Below are 24,996 nucleotides of genomic sequence, written 5' to 3' on the forward strand. Positions count from 1 at the left end.
ATGAAATTCCGGATAAGAGAAAGCCATGGCTACCCAAGTTACAATGCTTTGGGAACCCCTTTGAACACACGTGCAAGAACCAAAACTTTTGACTACCCAATCCCCATAAACTTCAATGGAGCTCAACTTTAGATAAGGACAAACACATGCACATCAAATGAGTTTTCATAGTTGATCATCTGAATTACAACAGGCAAAGGACATTCCAAGATCTCTCTCAATCTTCTTGGCCCAAACATAAAGACTATGCGCTGCTGGAAAAAAATCTTCCTGGACACATGAACATTAATCTGAATTCTTTGAGTTAAATGAAAAGGAGTGAACCGAGGGCCATTTTGATCATCCATTAAAGCCAACCATGAAGCTCCCAAGAAGGCACACCTGACTCAACCTCTGATTTTGCCAAAATTTCAGCAGCATAACAGCATAAATGGCTCACAATACCAAAAAACCAGCCATCATAACCTGGGAAAATTTCGACAGAGTTTCGCCAGAAGTAGAGCAGTAGGAACCCAAAATATAGACTGTCTCTGTATGCATAAACTGTCAACAATAGAACCCGAGCATCAAGTAGGACTCACTAGTACATAGCCTATGGCGAGGTCACAAAAAGGGTGCTCCAGCTACCTCTACCTGTGTGAATCACCTGTTTCTGTACCTGTCCCTGTAACCTGTAACCTCTAACCTGTAACCGGTAATCTGCAACCTGCAACCTGTAATCCCGAAGCTCGAAGCTCGAAGCTCGAAGCTCGAAGCAGAAGGTACTCGAAGAAGATCCTCAGTGGGGGCACCAAAAGAATGTGAGCGGAATGAAAACACACATAGCGCCTCTATAACGACCTGACACACACTCTTGGGAAGATACACACACACACACTATGGGGCACCACTCGGCTTAGACAACACACCTGGCCGAGACAGGGAACACACCTCTGGAGTGAGAGGAGAGAGACTATCCACTTGCCCACTCCACACAGACACACACACACACACACACACACCCAAAAAAACTCAGCTCAAAAGAGGAGAATTTCTGATGTTTAGATACAATTGAGCTTGGGCCAACACCAATGGGGCAAATAGCTCACACAATATGGGTAAAATAAGCCAGATACAATCACAAACTAGAGCAGAAACTTCGCTCATAGGAGAAACTTACACAGAAAAAAAGCAAGAAAAGAGTGAGGAATTTGGCAAAATTAACAGCGCCATCGCGTCCGGAACGGCCCAAAACCCCAGTCTACAATGTCAAAGTGCTCAAATCCGACCTCGGATGAGCAGTTTACGGCCAAAACAGGCTCCAAAATGAGCAAAAACACACCTGCGGCTGTTCCTCCTCTCTTCTCCACGTTGTTTCTGGTCTTCTCTCTCTTTCTTCAGTTCCCACACTTAGATTTATTAGTTGGGCACCCTTGGCCTTTTAGATGACCTCAAACGGACCCCGAACAGGCCAAAAGCTGACCTCGCAGTGCATAGTTGTCACCTTTTTGCATCATTCGCACACCTGGCACTCAGCTTTTTTCCAATAATGCATCTCGCCACCACATGAAGTGGCCCCAAAAAAAGATCCTCATGATGGACTTTCTGCATAATTCTCACAAGCAAACACCCACGTTGTGTTTGTACTCATCCACGTGCAAATATTGACCCCATTCGGCCTCCTGACGCCACTAGATGCCATCTGACGCACTCGCTTACCTCATGTCGTCGGCCCGCGGATAGCTTCCTCGAGAGTTTTTACGTGCTACCAACTCCTCCTTATTGTAGAAAAAACACACTGGTACTGGTAATAGTGAAAATCGATGCACTATGTACATGCTGTCCTACCTGTACACATGTGGGTCCCACGTAACCACCTGGCTCTGGAAAATGGGCAATTCCTTATTTGATGCACCATGCATGTGTATGTACATATGCGCAATCTCTTACTCCAAAAAACTCCTGACACCGTGCCAGTGTTGATGAGTTGGCACATCCACAGGAGGTCGTCGCCTTTCATGGGCTCTACCTTTCCTTGTTCGCTCAGCACGTACGGGGTGATGGCGACGCGTCTGACCACTCCCAGCCTTTTGACTAGCAGCAACTGCAGATAATTACCGTAGTAGGTGTGTTGCATGAATTCCACTCCATTCAGCTGTAATTTGTCGTCTCCAGCCCACTGGGTCTTACCCGTGGTGGAGAGCTTCTTTAGGATAAGTTGTAGAGGGAGAGAAGGAAGACCCTCTACCCGTCTCCCAAAACAGCGAGAGCGATAACCGAACCACTCTTCCTTAGGGCATGTGAACCTTCTTACCACTTCTTCTTTAGGATTGTCGAAGTGGAATGGCAGCACTCGCATGCGTCTTGCAAAGCGGTAGGCGACCTTCTGCCGCTTAGCTTCGGATGACTTCCTCTTTGGCAAGATGGGTACGACCCAACTCTCTGAGCTTGAAGCACTCGCTTGGCCAGATGCTTCTCCCTTTGGGTTCATGTGTTTCCAAATTGTCTTAGCCTTTCCTTTGGCTTGAGCAGCCCCTTTAGGCCAGTTTGGAGTAGAGGTTATAACTTTGATTGCAGTTTCCTTAGGAAAGAGAGGCCTTACTGTTTTCTCTCCTCCTTTGATGTGGATGACTTCTTTGCGATGAATGTCGATGAAGACGATTTCATCCCCTTTGCTGCCTTCATTGCTGGCACTCATTGACAGTGTGTTTTGGTTGACAACAGTGATAGCACTTCTTAGACCTCCCACTTGATGATCTCAATTTGTGGTTAGAATGAGCAACACGAGATGGGGAGCTTACCTCTTGAATATTGACGACACTGCAGCCTGGCAGTAGTACTTCAATGAAGGCGGCTAGTGCCTCTTTAGTCTCCTCCTCTTCCATCCTCTAGTTAGAAAATCCTTCAGCCATTTGTCCATGATTGATGAGGTGCGTTGCTTTCAACATTGTAAACTGAAGGTTTCTGAGAATCCCTCCTCCATGGGGGCACCAAATGAGAGGAGCAAAGCGAGACACGGACCCCGACGGCCTCTAAAATGCCGGGAGCCGATGCACGCCTCGAGCCGATCACGGTAAAGCGAATAGGGGGTACCACCTAGCTTTGAGCGGCTATGACGCAGACAACGGTGATATGAACACCGCAAACTTACACACACACAAAGCAAGAGAGAGAGAGAGAGAGAGAGAGAGAGAGAGAGAGAGAGAGAGAGAGAGAGAGAGAGAGAGAGAGAGAGAGAGAGAGAGAGAGAGAGAGCATTGACAAATGATGAAAACCCCGGGGGTGTGAGGGAGAATTATTGCTTGCCGTATTTACAGTGACCTTCCTTTCAGCAAGGTGGCACACCGTGGTGATACAGAGATAGGGAGAAGAGATGGTGAATCTACTTGGTGCATTCTCTAAAGACAATTTGATGATGTGAAACTTTCTACCACGAATTTGTATGTGTGTGCATCAACCATTGGAGTCGAGAGATGGACGTAGCTCCCTTCACATGGTGAAATTCCCAAAACAAACCATTACACTAAATCCCCCCTCTTGTGATGCCAATGGTGTCAATTCCTCCCACTAAAACTCTACCAAGTGCTGACCTCTCATGAACTGTTTCCCCCTCCATAGTGACCTCTCAGTGCCCTTTTATAGGTGCTGGCTGCTTTAGATTAGGGTAATCTGGCTTGATTAGGGTAAGCTAATCGGGGAGACAAAGCAAGGTGGTGGGCCCGGGGTGGTTGAACCTTGCTTTGTCTTGGGAGCTATTAAAATGAAAACCTCTAGGTGGGCCTTTGTGACCATCACCTAGAGAGAGGGAAATTTACAAGTTGGGGATCTTTTTACAAGGCTTGGTTGAAAACTAAAAAAATGATGATAATAACCTAAGGTTTACTAAAAATGGTGTCGTGGTCGCGTGATGCCAGTGAATGGCAGCTTTACCAGTGCATTGGTTTAGTGTGTTCGTCTCTTCGGGGTCGGCTGGGGCATGCCTTCGGCGCCTTTGTTCATTTTGTTGTCAGTGTTGCGTGATGTGGGTCGTCCTCCTTTTGTTGATGGTGTCGTAATCGTTGAATCTGCCATCTCTTTTTGGTATCTATCGTGGTGCGTGCGTATATGCGTGTGTGTATGTATGGGTGTGTGTGCATGAGCATGTGTACGTATATGTATATGTGTGTGTGCATGTGTGCGTGGGAACGGGGGTGGGTAGTATATATATATATATATATATATATATATTTGTTAATTTTCGGTGAATTGCTGCAATGCAGAGGCGAGGGAGGGGGAGAGATGGGGTGAGAGAAAGGGTGTGTGCGTGTGCGTGTGGGTGTTCAGCGTCTGCACTGGCTGCGGAGAGAGAGCGCAAAGAGCGGGGCTGCCTGTAGGGCGCGCGCGCACAGCACAGGTGAGAGAGGGGGGGAAAAGAGATGAGGTGGTGTGGGGGGGGGGAAGAGATGTGGTGGGTGTGTGCATTCAAGCGCCCGCAAGGGCATGGGTCCGGGGGTCGGGGGCGAGCGTGAGTGGTGCACCGACAGAGGCCAAATACGGGGGGGGGGGGGGGGGGGGGGGGGGGGGAGAAGAGATGGGTCAACGAAAGGGCTTAGTATAGGGAGAGAGAGTATATGCCTAGCGGAGGTTCCCACCAAGGAAAAAAGGGCAAGAGAGGGAGTGTGAGGTGGTGAGGGGATAGGGGTGGGAGAGAGAGAATAGAGAGAGAGAGAGAGAGAGAGAGAGAGAGAGAGAGAGAGAGAGAGAGAGTGGGTGGAGAGAGATGAGAGAGTGAGTGGATAGAGAGAGAGAGGGGGGATCCCCTAAGGCTTACGGGACCGCTCCCAAGAGAGAGAGAGAGAGCTAGAGCTAGGTGAAGATAGGGGGGCGGGGGGGAGATGGTCCGCCAGGGTTGGGGAAGAAACATGGGGGGGTATGAGGCCGAAGGGGGTGTGGATGAGAGGGGGAGAGGAATAATATATGGTGGCCCACCGAGGCTGGGGTGTGGACGAGCAAAGAGAGAGAGGGGGGAAGAATATTTGAAAGAGAGAGAGAGTATATACAATATCTGTAGTGGCCCGTCAAAGGGTGTGACAGAGACATCACCGTCTTATGCGCCCATTGAGCCAGGTGATGCAGCGGAAGAGTAGGTGAGAGAGAGAATATTGGTGGAGCCGAGTAGTAGGAGAGAGAGAGAGAGTCTATCTTCTGACGATAATGGAGAGGTGTGGCCAAACAGGCGGTGCCCCGCTAGTGGTTAAGCTTAGAGGGCGGCTGAATGGTAAAGAGCTCTATTTTGTTTTTTTTGTTTTTTCTTTCTTTTGGTAATATGCCTTCCATTCCTTAGGGTGTGGTTCTCGTGGTCGTGGTTTCAAAAACCGGCCATCACCACTATTGTGAAAAACGTTGATTGAGCGCATTTGGAAATCTAGCTAGCAGCGCGTCCTCAATGTAGAGTGCATAATCGATTAGTTGGTCTCTGAACTTTACAAAACAGTTCTTATACATTGAATGTATAAGAATTTGTAGACGGCATTAAAACGCCCTTCCCTACGATGTGTCGAAGTCCACCTCGTCGCCATATTTAACCCTGTAGTAGCGCCCATGCGTGTTTCGCATGGGTGCGTTGTTGAGATGTCGAGCTCTACATCTTGAGTTGGCATCCACTATGGGTCTTGGCCGCTTACGACATTTACTCAGTGGCGCGTTAGGTGACCGACACGGAGGATCTCTGCCAGTGATTCTACACCTGGACTACACTTATAGTGCCAGTCTAGTACCCTTCTAGCCAATTCACACTTAGTGACTGCATGTACATATGTGCTACTTTTCAGCTTTAGCACTTAGTCATTTTGTACTCTCTTTTCTTAGCGAAGAAGAAGAAGAAGCTTTCAATTTCTGTGTGGTTAGTGCTTGTCTTGTGTATCTCTCTTGCTTCCTTATTCTTTACATGGTATTAGAGCTTGGTGCAGGCAAGAGGAGGCTAAGAGAGCAAGAGCATCACAATCTCTTCGTTTGCAATCCACGACCAGATGCCAATTTTTTGGGGGTTTCGTACAAGTTTCTGAACAGGTCTCCAAAGTGAAGTATACAGAGATTTACTGTACAAGTACAGTGGTTGTATGTATGCTTGATTGTGGACACTCGTTGAGTGTAGAAAGTGTTACAGGTACCACGATAGCAGGTTCAATAGATTTGCAGGTTTTTGCAGATTGCAACTATTTTGTCTTAGTGCTTCAAGATGTCTGATGGTTTCAGTCAGATTGTCACTGAGAATCTTGAGAAAAATAACTACCCTACATGGAAGTTCAGAATAACTAATTTCCTAAAAGGAAAAGGTTATTGGGACTATGTAGAAGAAGACAATGAAAAGGAACCAGAGATTCTTGAGGCAAATGCTATGGTAGAGCAAAGAAAAGATTTGAGGGACTGGCAACAAGGCCAGAGCAAAGTGATGTATTGGCTTTCTATGAGCATCACAGATGGCATGATGGGCTAACTAGAGGATACTGAAACCCCCGCCATTGCATGGAGAAATTTAGGCAGAGTGTTCGAGGTGAACACCAAGGCCAGGAAGCTTCAACTAAAGTCGGAGCTAAATCAGGTTAAGAGGAACAACCTCTCCATCATCAATGATTATGCCTTGAAGATCAAAAGTATCATTGAGGCTCTTAGATTGTCCGTGCATGCTTGGATGGTCTAGGAGATGAGTATGTACATTTCAGGTCTTCCATGAATACAAGAGACAACATCCCCGTGTTCCAAGATTTGATTTCTATGCTTATTCTTGAGGAGAAGAACCTTGGTCTTGACACATCTTCTTCTCGTGGTAGAAATAGGTATGAACAGGCCTTATATTCTAACTCCAACAGAGGTAGAGGTCCTGGTCGAGGCCCAAGTGGTTGCAGGGGCCAATCTTGAGAAGTTCAATCAAATCAAAACAATACAGGTGACACGGGAAACTAGTCTCAAGGCAGGGGGAGTCAAATAGGTCGTGGTGCAGGATTAAGCAGGCAACAACATACTGCAGATAGCAGAGAATGTTGGACTTGTGGTGAAAAAGGTCACATATCACGTGACTGTCCAAAGGGAAAAGCAAGTGGAAAGAGAGAAAAGGGCAACTATGCATCTACTAGCAGAGATGCAGATGACAACAGAAGCAAGGGCATGTTTGTTATGCAGCATGTAGTGAATACAATGACTACAGAGAATTCCACCCAAGATGATGTTTGGTATGTGGATTCAGGTGCCTCTAATCACATGACATCTCGTGGAGAGTGGTTTAGAGATATGCGAAAACCAGATGTGTCAGACTATGTGCAGACAAGAGATGACACAGCTCACCCCATTGCTCATGTAGGGGACATACCTCTAAATACAAAGAATGGGAAATGAAAGTACTTAGCAGATGTACTTCATGTCCCAAACATTACAAAGAATCTTGTTTCTGTTGGACAAATGGTTGAGCAGGGTTTGCAGGTTTGCTTCAATCCGAATGGCTGTTATGTAGAAGATTTCCAAAATGGCTGTAAGCTGATCACAGAGGGCAAATGTGTGGGCAGAATATTTACGTTGAATGTAGACATGCCTGAGGTAAAAGCTGCATTATCTGCACAGGGCACAGGTGTTGCGGCTGATGTTTACATTTTGCACAAACGCATTGGCCATGTCAATGAGTAGCGATTGCGCAACATGCAATCTAAACAGATTTTAAAAGGTTTGCCCAAATTCAAGGTGGATGGTATGCATAAAGTGTGTGCAGCATGATAGTTTGGAAAACAGTCAAAGGGCTCCTTTCCACATGAGCGCAATGTATGTAAAAAGCCACTTGAGGTGGTGCACACAAATGTTTGGGGTCCAACCGATACTGCAAGTATACATGGTTGTAGGTATTATGTCTCTTTCATTGATGACTATACAAGGAAAGTATGGGTCTACTTCATGTGTAACAAAAGTGAAGTGTTTGGTCAGTTTCAGGACTTCAAAGTCATGATTGAGAAGGAGACAGATATGCAAATCAATACATTGAGGTCAGATGGAGGGGGAGAGTACTTCTCCAATGATTTTTCAGATTTTCTGCAAATGCATGGTATACGCAGGCAGTTTACATGCAGATATACTCCACAGCAAAATGGGGTCGCAGAAAGGAAAAACAGACACATTGCAGAGGTTTCACGTGCATTGATGAATGAGAAGAACATGCCTCATCATTTCTGGGCTGAAGCTGTAAATACATCTGTGTACATTATGAACGGGACACCTACAGCTGCGGTGCATGATGTAACACCTGAGGAAAAGTTTACAGGTACAAAGCTTGATTTGGCACACTTGAAAGTGTTTGGCTGCATAGCTTACGTGCATGTACCAGATGATTTGCGTAGGAAATTGGATCTTAAAGTAGAGAAATGTATTCTTGTGGGATATTACGTTGAACAAAATGGGTACAGGTGCTACAATCCTACTACACGAGAATTATGAGTGAGCAAAGATGTACTCTTTGATGAGATGAGCAGCTGGTACAGTAATGCACATGGCACTATTGGGGCTGATGTAAAAGATGATGTGGTTGTACAAAATGTGAGGCCACAGTCACAGGTTTTGAGTGGACCACAAGAGTCCTCTTCTCGTGGCTCTATTGAGAAGCCATGGAATGGTAGACTACGTACACAGGTCACTCCACCAGCAGGTACAGGGAATATAGACATGGATTCAGATGGTTCTGAACAAAGTCTTGATGAGGAATTTGGAATTCCCGCTGTCAGGACACCTGGTGTAAGGAAAGTACAAGAAGATGCTAGAGGGCAAAGGAGTGACCCAGGACCGTGCAGATCTAACAGAGTCAGAAATCCCGTTCAGAAATTGACTTATGATGGGTATCTAGTGCATCACCAAGCCTACATGGCTAAGGTGATACAGGATGTGGAGCCCACATGTTTTGAGGATGCAGTTGGAAATGTGTATTGGGATGATGCAATGAATGAAGAGATGGCTGCATTGGAAGCAAACGACACATGGGAGTTGGTGCCATTACCAAGTGGCAAGAAAGCTATTGTCTGTAAATGGGTGTATAAAACCAAGCATAAAGCTGATGGTAACATCGAACGTCACAAGGCAAGGCTGGTCGCAAAGGGTTATGCACAGATGTATGGCATAGACTATGAGGAGACCTTTGCTCTAGTGGAAAAGATGACGACTGTGAGAGTTGTCATAGCAGTGGATGCATCTAGAGGATGGATTATGCATCAAATGGATGTAAAGAATTCCTTCTTGAATGGTGGGTTGCAAGAGGAAGTGTAGATGGATTATCCACCTAGTTATGTCGATCCAGGTTACCCACACTATGTATGCAGGCTTCTCAAAGCTTTGTATGGTTTGAAGCAGGGCTCTAGAGCATGGTATGACAGGATTTCCAAGTATCTTGTCAATATTGGTTTTAGGAGAGCTCATGCTGATCATTCACTCTATGTACATGAGAGTGATATGGGGATTGTGGTCATTGCCATATATGTAGATGACCTTATTATTGTGGGTGACAATGCTATGGAGATTGACCATGTGAAGGGTCTTCTCAAACAGGAGTTTGAAATGAAAGATTTGGGCGAGTTGCGCTACTATCTTGGCATTGAGGTGATTAGGACTCCAGAGGGTGTATGGCTATCACAGAGACAATATTCTTTGGACATGTTGTCAAAGTATGGTATGGCTAATTGTAAGCCAATTTCTATTCCCTTGGATGTGAATGCAAAGCTGAGTGTAGAGAAGGGTGATGTTGTTGAGGATGTCAAGATGTACAGGAAGATTGTGGGTAGTCTAATCTACTTAACTATCATGAGGCCAAACTTGAGCTACATAGTAGGCTTGGAGAGTCAATTCCTGCAGCTTCCAAGGAAGCCACATTTGGATGGAGTACGACTCACACTTCGGTATGTGCAAGAGAATCTTGACTATGCATTGTTCTATACAACAGATGCGCCATTAACATTGTATGGGTATACAGATGCAGATTGGGCAGGTAGCATTGTTGATAGGAGATCTATGAGTGGCTTCATGTTCTCTTTTTGGAGTGTTGTTGTTACTTGGAGCAGCAAAAAGTAGCCTACGATTGCTTTATCGAGCACAGAGGACGAGTACAGAGGTGCAGCAGTTGCGGCGTGCGAGGTAGCTTGGCTACGCACATTGCTTGAGGACTTGGGAGTGCAGGTGGACCAGCAGATTGTCATCCATTGTGACAACCTCAGCAGCATGCAGTTGGCTAGGAACCCAGTGTTCCATGCCACGACCAAGCACATAGAGGTCCATTACCACTATGTTTGAGAGCGAGTGTTGGCGGGCGACATCGACTTGGTCTACGTCAGCACAGAGGAGCAGATAGAGGATATCTTTACCAAGGCCCTCGGAGCTGAGAAGCTTTGACGTTTCCAGACTATGCTTGGACTCTGCGACATGTAGAGCTCGAGGGCGAGTGTTGAGATGTCGAGCTCTACATCTTGAGCTGGCATCCACTACGGGTCTTGGCCGCTTATGACATTTACTCACTGGCACGTTAGGTGACTGACACGGAGGATCTCTGCCAGTGATTCTACAGCTGGACTACACTTATAGTGCCAGCCTAGTATGCTTCTAGTGAGTTCACACTTAGTGACCGCATGTACATATGTGCTACTTTTCAGCTTTAGCACTTAGTCATTTTGTACTCTCTTTTCTTAGCGATGAAGAAGAAGAAGCTTTCAATCTCTGTGTGGTTAGTGCTTGTCTTGTGTATCTCTCTTGCTTCCTTATTCTTTACATGGTATCAGAGCCTGGTGCAGGCAAGAGAGGCTAAGAGAGCAAGAGCATCACAATCTCTTCGTTCGCAATCCATGACCAGATGCCAAATTTTTTGGGGTTTTTCGTACAAGTTTCTGAACAGGTCTCCAAAGTTCAGTATGCAGAGATTTACTATACAAGTATAGTGGTTGTATGTACGCTTGATTGTGGACACTCGTTGAGTGTAGAAAGTGTTACAGGTACCACGATAGCAGGTTCAGCAGATTTGCAGGTTTTTGTAGATTGTAGCTATTTTGTCTTAGTGGTTCAAGATGTATGATGGTTTCAGTCAGATTGTCACTGAGAAGCTTGAGAAAAATAACTACCCTGCATGAAAGTTCATAATAGATAATTTCCTAAAAGCAAAAGGTTATTGGGACTATTTAGAAGGAGACAATGAAAAGGAACCAGAGATTCCTGAGGCAAATGCTACGGCAGAGCAAAGAAAAGCTTTGAGGGACTGGAAACAAGGCCAGAGCAAAGTGATGTATTGGCTTTCTATGAGCATCACAAATGGCATGACGGGCTATCTACAGGATACTGAAACCCTCGCCATTGCATGGAAAAACTCAAGCAGAGTGTTCGAGGGGAACACCAAGGCCAAGAAGCTTCAACTCAAGTCGGAGCTAAATCAGGTTAAGAGGAACAACCTCTCCATCAATGATTATGCCTTGAAGATCAAGAGTATCATTGAGGCTCTTGGACTACACTTATCATTGAGACTACACTCATAGTGCCAGCTTAGTACGCTTCTAGCGAGTTCACACTTAGTGACCGCATGTACATATGTGCTACTTTGCAGCTTTAGCACTTAGTCATTTTGTACTCTCTTTTCTTAGCGAAGAAGAAGAAGAAGCTTTCAATCTCTATGTGGTTAGTGATTGTCTTGTGTAGCTCTCTTGCTTCCTTATTCTTTACATGCGTCAGTGTCGTTGTCCTGTGCATCAGGGATGGCGCGCTCTAAAAGTGGGGACTCCGTCCCCCCGCCAGTAACAAAATAGGCAAAGCCACAAGATCCACCCCCGCTATGTCTCTCACGATGCTTGCTGCCTTGAGACGAGCATGAACACTCGCTGCTAGAGGAAGTTTGTTGACGGTGTGCTGGTGAAGCAAGAGTGGAATGAAGTGGCGTACGACCTGTGATGAGATGGGAGTGGGACCCTACGATGAAAGGAGAGTAGGACATTGCGATGGAAGGGGAGCAGGATGATAAGAAGGGGTTGTAGAGTGAGGTGCCATCACTCCGCGACTCTATAGGTAAGGAGTACCTCCTTGACTCCCTGTTAACCCTCACGGCTCACGGACACCCCATCACCTACGACGGACGCATATTATGTATTTGGTAGAGTCAGGTACCGGGCTTGTTGGACCAATAGGAAAAGGGTAAGAGTGATCGCCGATGAGAGGCACACTCTAACTGGGACATGCTAGGGTTAGTTGGCTAAGCATGGGCGCCCAAGTGTGAATGGGGTGAGCTCATATAAAAGCCAACTAAACCTAAAATTCACTCATTCTCTCAGTTGTGCAATAGAAGAGTGCTCTTGCTCCATCTCCATCTCCATCTTCTTCTTCTTCACCTCCTTGTGTGTGTGTGTGTGTGAGAGAGAGAGAGAGGAAGAGTGTGTGTGCGATCGAGCATTACGAAGGCACGACGGCGGCGAAGCGGTTGAGCGCGGCACGACTGCAGCAGCTTCTTCTTCATCGTGGAGAGGAATCCACCACGAAGGCGAGCATAGAGCTGTGAGTGACACACCCTTTGCTCTCTTGAGCTTGCTAGTTTAGGCTTGTTGTGTGCTTGGAGCCATTTGTGGCTCGGACACGGTGTATTGGCAAGTCCCTTGCTTCGACAGTGCGGCAAGGAGTGCACATTTTTGGCGCCGCTGCCAGGGAAATGCCCTACACTAAGCTCGATTAAGCACTTTACGCTTTCTTGTGGTGCAATTTCTATCATAGGAAAGGCAGGGAATGAGTGTGTGTAGTTGTGTGGAGATTTCTGTTTTTTGCGTTTTCTGGTTTGCACTGCACAGTTGGCATTTCTTGCGTTTCTGCGTTTTCTCCATTTTCTGGTTTGCATTGCACAGTTCTGTCAAGTTTCAATTTTCTGCATTTTCTGCGTTTTCTGGTTTGTGCACAGTTAGACGCACAGTTAGTTAATTAAGTAGGCTAGTAATTAGGTGAGACAGAAAGTAGGTAGGTGAGACAGAAAAACGTGAGCGAGGGGGAGGTTAGATTTTCGAAAATAAAAAACGTGAGTTATAAAAACGGATGGGTTGGTTTGTATAAAAGCTAGATCGGGATCGGGATCATTTCCCCAGGCCGAGGCCCAGGCCCAGGCCTCAGTCCTCAGTCTTATGATATATACTAGACTCACTCTTATATATATACCCTACTCCCTCAAGAGGGAATGAGAGCATGTGGGACAAGTCCTCCACTCTCCTCCCTTCTCTTCCCACTTGCACCCTTAGACTTGCTATTTGGAGCCTAGTTCCCCAGCTAGGAAAAAACTGTTTCGGGCTTTTCTGGAGCAAAATAGAACCAAACAGTGGGCTGTAAAGCACAACGCGTCCTCCTAGCGATACGCTTGTTTCGAGCTATCACACGGCCCATTCCACGACACGCTCTAAAAATTCTAGCAAAAAAACAAACAAAAAACACGCAAAAAACTAGTCACAAGGCCTCCTAGAGCAGCTTTTTGACACCTGAGGGTATCAAAAGCACATGCACTTACGCTCTGGGCAGGTGCTAGAACACGAGCATATTGAGGGTGCCTCTGTTCATACGGACACCCATTACCCATCCACGATAGGCTCTAGACCCTCAGCGGGGACACAAGGTAGCACCACCCAAGACCCTAAAAGAGCCGCTAGTGATTCCTCCTCCGACTCAGAAATCATGGAAGCATACCCTACCCAAAACACTGAGAGAGAAGGCCATGCACCTCCCAAAGCTCCACAGCCTAGTACTAGTATGTTTAGCCGTTTCATGGAAACATTAGGTAGAGCTACTCGCTCGGAACCTGATGCAAATGAAGCACACGAAGGGGGTGGGGAAGTGGACTCTCCTTTCACATCGCACCTGGACCCCACACCACCAAAGAGTGTCCATGTGGATATCCTGCCAACTTCTTACCAAGAAGGCCCTGTTGAGCTGTCTCCTTCAGAAGTTCCCTCTAGAGTACCGTTGGTGACAAGTAAAACCACGGGGAGCAACATTGCTTCTACCTCACAAGAAACCGTTAACACGTCGACTCTAGAAGGATTGTTCATTAATGATCATTGGACATACGACCTCCACACTGAGGTGTTGAAGGATCTACACTCTGGCCACGCCTACCATGTAGGATGGATAGAGATTGTACAATCCACCTCTAGTTCCACGAGCATCGAAGATCAACAGAAAATGATCTGTAATGTTATCCATGGCATTATTCAATCGGAAAGGCAAAACCGAGGGGTAAATATACTCTCAACTGGCCCCATGAGATTTCTGGATACGAGCAAGGCTCAACAGCCTACTCTATCACAAATGGAGACTCCTCTAATGAGTCCCATGGACCCATCTTACGTCATTTCACCTGGGGTCTCTATGCAATCTCAGCCTCCGAGCGACAACTTTAGCTTCCCTAACTTGGCTCAACCCTCTATTAAGGAAAACACAGTGCTCACTCCAGGGATAGGCCTGACAGAGAATGTACCGATGACATCTACGGTTAGCGCAGTGCCACTACCTAGTGTCGTAGTACCTAATATGGGGCCTCGACCGTATGTGCCTCTAGCCCCTTATGCACACATGGCCCCCACACCTCCAATTGTACCACTTGTTTATGCTCCTCGAGTGCCGCTCCCTAGCCCTTATCCGAGTGGACCTATGCCCGGTTATGTTCCATATCCTGCATCATCCGCACATATGCCAAGACCGGTACCCGTCCCTCTCCCACATATGATTCTAAGAGTACCTCCACCGGCCCTGCCTCCTCACATAGGTGACTTGGCAGTGTTTGCTCAAACCATAGGTCGATCTATCGCGGAAAATATGCGTCATGCATCTGATAGAGAGCCTAGAAGTAAGGCAGTACGAATTGCCAAACTCACACAAAAATTCAATGGGGACGAAGATGCTAGAAAACACATTGAAGTGTTTGAACAAGTATGTGATTCCTTAGGGGAACGCAACGAACTACATAAGTGCAATGCCTTAAGCTTGACATTAAGTGGGAAGGCAAGAGATTGGTATAGAACCCTAAGGGTGGACGAAAAAACAATCTACCCTACCCTTCGAAGGTTGTTTCTAAAGGAGTATATACGAGAAGGTGTGCTTTGGGGTATAGCATCTCAGCTACAGAAGGCCGAACGTAAGGAAGGAGAGTCAGTAAGGGACTTCATTAGTCGTCTAAAGCACTTAAACTCTCGCTGCCCTGTAAATGAGCACTTCAACAATAACCAACTGCTTGATCGATTCATTCGAGGGTTGAGGAATGAAGGAATCTATAATGGACTAGTGATTAGAGGTATCACAACCTGGGAAGATGTCACTGCCAATGCAATCCAATTAGAGGACAACTTGATGATAGCAGGCATGAGGGTGTCTACTGACACGAGATCCACTAGCTCACAAGCCATTGAGTATGAACCCATGACTGCAAAGCCCATTGCCAATGAGCCAAAGGTATTTGAGACATTCTTGACAGACCTCACCAAGGCAATCCAAGAGTCTCTTAAGGATAATCGACCCCCTCAAAATAGTCACATGTATCCAAGAAGGGAGCAACAATGGTGTTCCATTTGCTTAGGTCCACATAGCACTAGTGAGTTCCCTACGTTTAGAGTAAAATTTAATGGAACTTGCAACGCATGTGGTAGGTATGGTCACCAAGCTAAGGATTGTTTAATTATCAAACGTATGATGGAAAATAGACCACCTGTAGCATGGACGGATGCGCCTCGAGCTCCTGTATTGATGCCCGCTCCACCAGTTGAGCAACTACTGCAACACATGGTCCCTAGATCTCAAAATGTTGTACAAGCTACACCGCTACCACCTCCTGTGCTAGGACCGCAACCCCCGCATCCAAGAGTCGCCCCTATGAACCAAGTGGGTTGCGAGCCATCTAATGCTTATGCAGATGGCTGTGAGGAGGAAATAGACACTAGTATTGCCTACGGACTTGATACATTGGAAGAGTGTCCTATATACTACATGGAAGATTGTTGGGGGCAAGTCAAGCCAGTTTATCAAGCTGCTGCTCTCGCATCCAGAGGTCAAAATATCAACACCCAGGCTAGGAGGCCACCTCTTCAATGCTACGAGTGTGGTGGACCACATCAGGCAGCGGAGTGCCCTATTAGGCTGCAAAAGAATGCTGCACGGATGCAAATGAATCAAGGGAGCACGTCTGCAATGCCAATACTCACATGTAATCGGTGTGGCATAGATCACTTGATTTCCCAATGCCCCTATAATCCAAATGCGCCTAAAATCACACCCCTAAATTTGGTCCAAATTGCTAGTGTGACATCGCCAATACCACCCGTCGCACCCGCTTATGCGATTACACGGTCCATGCTTCAAGGGCCAGGCCATATCCTCGAAGAGAGAGATACCGCGTCAGTTATCCAAGCAAAGAAAAAGAAGACACGAAGGAAGAGGTCGCAGAATACGGGAAATTCAAAGCCAAGTTCCAAAACAAACATAGGAACAGGCGATGACCCCGTGTATATGAATGACCTCGAGGATGATTCAGATTCAATCGAGACAATGGAGACTAGAACCAATACCACAAAGGGAAAGACCAACAAAGAAAACCGTAACATGGAACCCAATGAAAACCGAATAAGAGAAAACCATAAAGAGACTCTGAAAACACCACAAGTGTTTCCAAATCCAATCCAAGACCCCCAAGATAAACCGCAGGGGAAAAAAGGGAAGAATCGTAAAAAGAAGATTGGGATGTACCCAAACCCAGTAGACGAGATTGAGCAGGTGAAACATCTAAGAGTTTTAGTGGAGGAGACTCAAAGGAAACTAGAACCAGAACCCATGCATGTCAAAATTCATGACACAGTGTTTCCCACGCAAGTTCATCCACCCCACATAAACCATAGACCGTTAGCCATATCTAGTATCATCCAAGAAGGGAGTGAGGACGGGACATCAGAAAGTGAGCATACACCTTTCTTATTGGAAAGGATGTTTAACGAAGGAATACCTGATCCCATTGAAGGGAGTGAGGACGGGACATCAGAAAGTGAGCATACACCTTTCTTGTTGGAAAGGATGTTTAACGAAGGAATACCTGATCCCATTGAGAAATATGAGATTCCATCCTCACCAGTTCCTAGTCAAGGACCTACACCGTGCAAAATGCCAATGAATGTTGCCAAACTAGTGGACTTCATGTCTTCTGAGGTCCGAACCACGATCATAGCAAAGCTGTATGGAGATCCTGAGTTATTCCTTACACTTCGAGCATTCCTTAACGGAGAGCTACGAACGAGATTACCGCAGTTTGCGCAACCAAATAGGCCTGACTCGATTATGATTGATGAGGAAAATCATGTGTAATCACTTGACTTAGATGGACATGAGTCTGTGATCGAGGTACCCATTAACGAATTAGGGCAGTATTTTGAAGGCGACGAGTCTAATGCAACCCTACCCATCACTACCAAGGGATTAACTATAAAGGGAATTCTTGATGGTGGTGTAGGAGTTAGCATCGTTACAAAAGATTGTTGGGAATCCATGGGAAAACCCCGCCTCAGTGTTACTAACATTGTGGTAAAGATGGTAAATGGCACCATAGCCAAACCTATGGGGATGCTCAAGGATCTTAGGATCAAAGTTCTAGGACACAAGTTACGACATACGTTCATTGTAATGGATTTCTCTAAACACCTTATGTCATATGAAATGATTTTAGGACGACCATTCATGAGGGAAGCACAAATGGTTCATGATTGGTCTAAAAATCATGTCTATTTGCAATTCCAAGACTCTGTCCTTAGAGTGGATTTGGTGACTGGTAAGGTACACCCCTTAGGGAGTAAAACCATTATTGATCATCGCTCTGACACCACAGTTCACTCGGCCCTACTACAATATTGTTACACTTATAAGAAGGATACAAACATTGGCCAAGATTCTCCTTATATGGATATCCTACCTGGCATGACTGAGTCGGACAATGAGGATTGGGTCCACCTAGCAGCAACCATAGACACTTAGGGAAATAGGGGGACGACCTGGGTAACACCTGAGGGGGATGAAATGCCTGTACCCTTAAATATGCTACAAGCAATGCATATCGCTTCCGACAAGACTCATCCTAATGTAATGAAGAAAACATACAAGTGGGTCCCTAAAGCTTCTTTAGTGACCATAGCTAGTGCTAAAAAACAGAAGCCTTGTAAGAAACGTACCACTCTCTCCAAGAAAAGTAAGAAAATGTTGCGATGGATCCCTAAACGACTATTGGAAGCCCAAGGCTACTATCAAAGAAATGATCAAATCTGGGTGCCAAAACGTAGATTGTGCTCTTACCTATCACCTGACCCAAGTGAGCCCAATCCCGTAGCTCCAAAACAAATCAATGATCGTGGAAAGAAAAAAATCACAGACTGCTACACACCCGCTCCCGAGCTAGTTTGGGTACCAAAGAAAGAACGATTTGTTCCACCTAGCTCAGGAAGGGGGGAGTCCCATGAATATTCTAGCTCATCATGTAATACATCCATAGAGGTAAAAGCTTCTACACAGCCTCCATCTATAGTAGTGGACCTCCATGAAGCTACAAAAGAATCCACACCTCCCAGTGTTCAAGAATCACCTGATGAACCACTTCAAGTTCGATCCTGGGAGAGTACCTTACCACCCTTGCAACTTGACGAGGCACCTAGGGTAATAGAAAACTACTGGCAAAAATCCTCACCTATTACCAACTGGAACAATTGGTTTCAAAGGGTGACAAGCTCATTTCAAACGGTATGATCTACCCAAGGAAGGGGGGAGTGTTTGTGGACATCCATTATTCACTTGCTTCCCTCTCAACCTTTCTCCCTAACCTCTATATCTCCCAATCTTAGGGAATGTACATATAAAGCTTTATACTCACAAAAAAATAAATAAAAATAAAGATCAAGAGCAATTAGCAAACGAGTATGCACATTAAAAGTCAAAACATTGACTCAGACCTACACATGTCACATCTGGCACAGTGAAACAGAAACCTATGCCATAAAACACCTTTGATCCTCATCACTTGAGTGATGGAGGGTAGGTAAGATTAGTACGATAGGAGTGTTTCTGTTTTAGAGTTGAGAGATTAGCGAAGTTCGCTTTTCCCACTAATGTGCCTCCTGGAGGTATTCCTTTTGTTTCCTAGTGTGTACAGGAGCGTGTTGCTATTGATAGGATTTGGACCTTCATGGAACCTTTCTCTCGTTCACACTTAAAATCAAGCGCGACCATCAACACAAACAGGTGTTTTATGTCCATTAGCATTGCCCTTATCTTTTTGCATCCATGTTTGTCTGCTTTGATTGTGATTGGTAGCATAATATTCATCGCATTGGCTTAGTATCAAACATTTAATTCAATGTAATGTTTTGTCATAATCACTTGTCTAGGTTTAAAAATCAAGCAGTCCGACTAAGCTAGTTTGACCAAGCTAGGTATTAGAAATCTTCTCTTAATACCATGGGGAATGCCTTCCTAATAAGCAATGGTTACTTAGGTTCTTAATCCGATTTAGGCAGCATTGTATGAAATGTACTAGGACTTTCTAGTGGGCTTAACCCTATTAACCTTTAGCTTAAGTATTATAAAGGGAGTTTACTAATGTGATGAGCCTGGGGAGGGTATTAGTGCTATATGACCCCCCAAAGTTACAAAATTAAAATGCTGAAAATGAACAAACAAAAAATCAAAGTGCCACAATGTAAAATTTTAAGCTGGAAGAGAAATCCCTGCTTAAATTGGTACTTCACTCACATGTATTGCCTATGGTACTAGAGCCCTAGAGGTTCCCAGTGTGGGCGCTTTTCCTTGAAAAGCAAAAAACCCAAGCCATACAAAATAAGCACACACATCAAATTGAATCACTGTGAAAAGACTTTGGGGGGTCAAAGAAAAAGTAACCAGTCAGGCGATGATTTCATGAGAAATTCCTTTTATGGTAGCTTAACTACAAGGTCTTCTAGATATAGCCTCTAGTCAGCCCTCCAACATGAATACTTGGCTCTCGCGATTAAACAACTTAATTGACCACTGAAAATTAAGAAGCTTACCCATGGTATTAATATTCGATCTCTAGTGCCTTTCGACCGTCAAATTAGCGACCTCAGACTTGTTTAATTTTTTACCTTTACATCTGTTTATGCATTTGATTACATTGCAATTTAATGTTCATTGCTGACAAATTGTTTGAAATTTTTTTACCAATCAATGTGTCTACCTAAAACTGCATATGCTTTTTAATCACTTATGAGAATGCAATTACTGTGCCAATGTTGTTTGATTTTGCAGTGACTGAAGAAGGCTAAGGACATTCATCTCAAATGCTCTTCCACCTCAACGAACGAGCTTCAACTCAATAGCTTCCGAGGACGGAATCTACATCAGGAAGGGGGGCATATTAACCCTCACAGTTCACGGACACCCCATCACCTACGACGGACGCGTATTATGTATTTGGTAGAGTCAGGTACCGGGCTTGTCGGACCAATAGGAAAAGGGTAAGAGTGATCGCCGATGAGAGGCGCACTCTAACTGGGACATGCTAGGGTTAGTTGGCTAAGCATGGGCGCCCAAGTGTGAATGGGGTGAGCTCATATAAAATCCAACTAAACCTAAACTTCACTCATTCTCTCATTTGTGCAATAGAAGAGTGCTCTTGCTCCATCTCCATCTCCATCTCCATCTTCTTCTTCTTCACCTCCTTGTGTGTGTGAGAGAGAGAGAGCGAGAGGGAGAGTGTGTGTGCGATCGAGCATTATGAAGGCACGACGGTGGCGAAGCGGTTGAGCGCGGCACAACTGCAGCTTCTTCTTCATCGCGGCGAGGAATCCACCACAAAGGCGAGCGTAGAGCGGTGAGTGACACACCCTTTGCTCTCTTGAGCTTGCTAGTTTAGGCTTGTTGTGTGCTTGGAGCCATTTGTGGCTCGCACACGGTGTATTGGCAAGTCCCTTGCTTCGACAGTGCGGCAAGGAGCACACACTGTCCCATGGGGGATGTAGAGTGAGGTGACGTCAGTGCAAGTCTCTATAGGTAAGGAGTACCTCCGTGACTCCCCCATGTTTTTCCTCGAAGAGCCACCACCCAGCCATGAACTGGAGACGCCACCCTTTAACGAGGGGCAAGGAGCACATGTAGAAGGTGCACGGCCATGGTGCACTAGGTGAGACCTTAAGAGGGCCACCAAGTAGCCGATCGAGTGTGTGTGAAGGGGGGCTTGAAGAAGCCAATTTAAGTGAAACGAAATAAAGGCATGTGAAGGTTTTTTTTGGTCAGGAATAAACTAACGAAGGGTGGCGCTATCTAGGGGAGTGTGTGTCAACGATTGGGAGGCACCCACTGATTACGAGAGATGAGAGAGGCACCCGTTTCTTGAAAGAGAGGAGGGAGGAATGGCAGGCTGGTAGAGCACTGAGAGTGCAAGAGAAAGGTGTGATGTGTTGATTGAAAGCATACCGCCATGAGGAAATGGAGGGAGGCTTTGTTTGCTTCCATGCCGAGAGGATGCAGACCATAGCCGGTTTGCAGGGAGGGGGAGTGAGAACCTGGCTGCAAAAGGCTCATTTTTACTGTGAACGAGAGAGAGAGAGAGAGAGAGAGAGAGAGAGAGAGAGAGAGAGAGAGAGAGAGAGAGAGAGAGAGAGAGAGAAGAGTTCTCTCTGTAGCATAGCATATCAAAGAGATAGAGAGAGAAAGTCTTTGTGGCAGTAATCAAGGAGAGAGAGGGCGTTCTCCTGTGGATATAGCTACCTTTGTTGCTAAAAGGCCAGAGAGAGTTGTGAGAGCAAGCAAAGGCCTCTCTCTAGAAAATCAAAGAGAGAGAGACAGAGGGATTTTTCCCATTGATGATGCACGTCAACAGAGATAGAGAGAGAGGATTTTCTTTTAAAAAGAGAAGCTTTACTTTAACTAAAATACACAAGGGGGGTTCCCCACAGGAAAGAGGGAGAGTGAGAGGCACCTGCTGATTATGAGAGATGAGAGAGACACCTGCTGCTTGCACGAGAGGAGGGAGGCATGGCAGGCTGCAGAGCACCAAGAGTGCGAGAGCAAGGGATGGTGTGTTGATTGAAAGCATACCGCCATGAGGAAATTGAGGGAGGCTTTGTTTGGTTCCATGATAAGAGGATGCAGGCCATAGCCGGTTGTAGGGAGGGGGAGTGAGAACCTGGCTGCAAAGGGCTCGTTTTTTCTATGAACGTGAGAGATAGATTGAGAGAGAGAGAGAGAGAGAGAGAGAGAGAGAGAGAGAGAGAGAGAGAGAGAGAGAGAGAGAGAGAGAGAGAGAGAGAGAGAGAGTTGTAGCATGATGTGAAAAGAAAGAGAAGGAGAGGTTCTTTATGTTGTTATGTTGTGCATCCTGAGAGCATAAGAGAGAGTATTGAGTGGATATTGTGAGTGGGACATAAGGACAAAAAGTGGCCGCAGAGTACGCATATGAAGAAGTGGCCATCGACGAGATACAAAGTCGAAGCTCCGGACATGGATAATTCTATCTTATTTGCTGTAAGCTTGACATGATGATCAAAAAAACACTTAAATACACACATTTATTGCGTCTCTCTCTACATGTTGATTATCAACACATAAGTGTCTTCAGGATTATGTTTTCAAGCCTTCTTGAGTACATGCAGCCCAAGCAGTGTGTGGGTTTGAGGGAGAGATTCTGACACAACCTGTGGCAAATGATTTAGCCGCACTTAAATCTTTTAGGCTCCTTGTTTTGGGGAGTGAGCGTAACATATAGCTTGAGCTCTTTTGTTTGCTAGGTTTTTCTTTGTCTTGGTCTGGTGCATGGCCCAGGCCATAGAAAAATATCTATCAGTGGCACGTCCGGTGGGACCAGCTTGTAGCATTTAGGTGTTCTAGTGAAGAGCCTACATCCTAAATGAAGTTATTTTTTCTTTTCTCTTTTCCACGTGAAATGGAAATTTGCATTATACCGCATTTTGCCCAAGTTTTTTGGGATATGCTTTTATGTGAGAAACTTATTTTGGTTGACCACCACCCTAGCATGTGCATGGAAACTTGGACCGAAGCACCTATACATCCCTTTGCAAACTCCCATAAACCTAAGTATTTTAGGTCATTGAGAGGGCCCCACTTGAGGTCATTGGAGAGTCATCAAGGATCATTAGGAGTGCCAAGTCAAGTCATCATTACCATGCTAAGGGGGAGGTTGTTCTATTTTTTTTATCATCTTGTGATTGAATGGTTTTCACCTATATTTCCTTGATATTTTTTAAATATTCCCAATGGATAAGACACCAGTGTAATCGGAAATTCTGGGTTCGACACTAGGAGGCTAGTTTCCCCCGTAGGACTCCACTGTTGCATTTTTTTTTTTGGCCAAGGGCATGGGAATTTTGACCGAGAAACAGAGAATGTAGTGCAAGAGATTTGACATTTTAGCGAGTTACAATGGTCATTTTATTATGAATCATGATGATGATCTCAGTTGATCTGCCATGAGGAGTTTGTTTTGATATGCAATGAAGACACCGCACCTATTATGGAATTATGCTTAAAGAGAAAGAGAACCTAGAGATGCTCAACTTGATGACATCGATGTGATCATGCCTTCTATGTTTCATGGTGGTGCACATGTTTGAGTGAAGGGTGAAAACAGTTCTAAAAGATGTAAAGTTTCTTTTAAAGTGACGCTTGTGGATTATGACCGCGACAAATGAAGTGAGGGCGGTTATGAAGAGATATCTTGTTTTGTTGTGCGTATGTTGGTGTGTTCATTACCATGGGTGAGCGCATTTACGAAGGAGCAAGGAGGTTTTGAAAAGGACTAGACTATGAATAAGGCCAAAGTGTTTCTTATTAAATGTATCTAATAATGTTTTTCATCGAAGAGCCACCACCAGCCCTGAAGTGGAGCCACCACCGTTTAATGAGGGGCAAGTACATGTAGAAGGTGCACGGCCATGGTGCAGTAGGTGAGACCTTAAGGGGGCCACCATGTAGCCGAGTGGGTGTGTGTGAAGGGGGGATTGAAGAAGCCAAGTTAAGTGAAACAGAATAAAGGAATTTGAAGGTTTCTTTTGTTCTGGAACTAACTAACAAAGGGTGGCGCTATCTCGGGGGAGTGGGTGTCGATTGGGAGGCACCCATTGATTATGAGAGATGAGAGAGGCACCCGCTGCTGGCAGGAGAGGAGGGACACATGGCAGGCTGGCAAAGCACAGAGAGTGCGAGAGCAAGAGATGGTGTGTCGATTGTAAGGATACCTCCATGAGGAAATGGAGGGAGGCTTTGTTTGATTCCATGCCAAGAGGATGCATCCATATCCGGTTGCAGGCAGGGGGAGTGAGAACCTGGCTGCAAAGGGCTCGTTTTTGCTATGAGAGAGAGAGAGAGAGAGAGAGAGAGAGAGAGAGAGAGAGAGAAGAGTTCTCTCTATAGCATAGCATATCAAAGAGATAGAGAGAGAAATTCTTTGCGGCATTAATCAAGGAGAGAGAGGGCGTTGGCTTCTGGATATAGCTAGCTCTGTTGCTAAAAGGTGGGAAAGAGTTGTGAGAGCAAGCGAAGGCCTCTGTGTAGAAAATCAAAGAGAGAGAGATAGAGGGATTTTTCCACTTGCTGCATGCACGTCGACAGAGATAGAGAGAGAGGATTGTTCTTTAAAAGCCGAAGCTTTAATTTAACTAAAATACACAAGGGGGGTTCCCCATAGGAAAGAGGGAGAGTAGGAGGCACCCGCTGATTACGAGAGATGAGAGAGGCACCCGCTGCTTGCAGGAGAGGAAGGAGGCATGGCAGGCTGGGAGAGCACCGAGAGTGCGAGAGCAAGGGATGGTGTGTTGATTGAAAGCATATCACCATGAGGAAATTGGGGAAGGATTTGTTTGCTTCCATGCCAAGAGGATGCAGGCCATAGACGGTTTTGCAAGGAGCGGGAGTGAGAACCTGGCTGTAAAGGGCTTGTTTTTGCTATGAACGAGAGAGAGAGAGAGAGAGAGAGAGAGAGAGAGAGAGAGAGAGAGAGAGAGA

This window comes from Adiantum capillus-veneris, chromosome 4 (genome assembly GCF_014529385.1).
Source record: "Adiantum capillus-veneris isolate H3 chromosome 4, ASM1452938v2, whole genome shotgun sequence".
Taxonomy (NCBI): Eukaryota; Viridiplantae; Streptophyta; class Polypodiopsida; order Polypodiales; family Pteridaceae; genus Adiantum; species Adiantum capillus-veneris.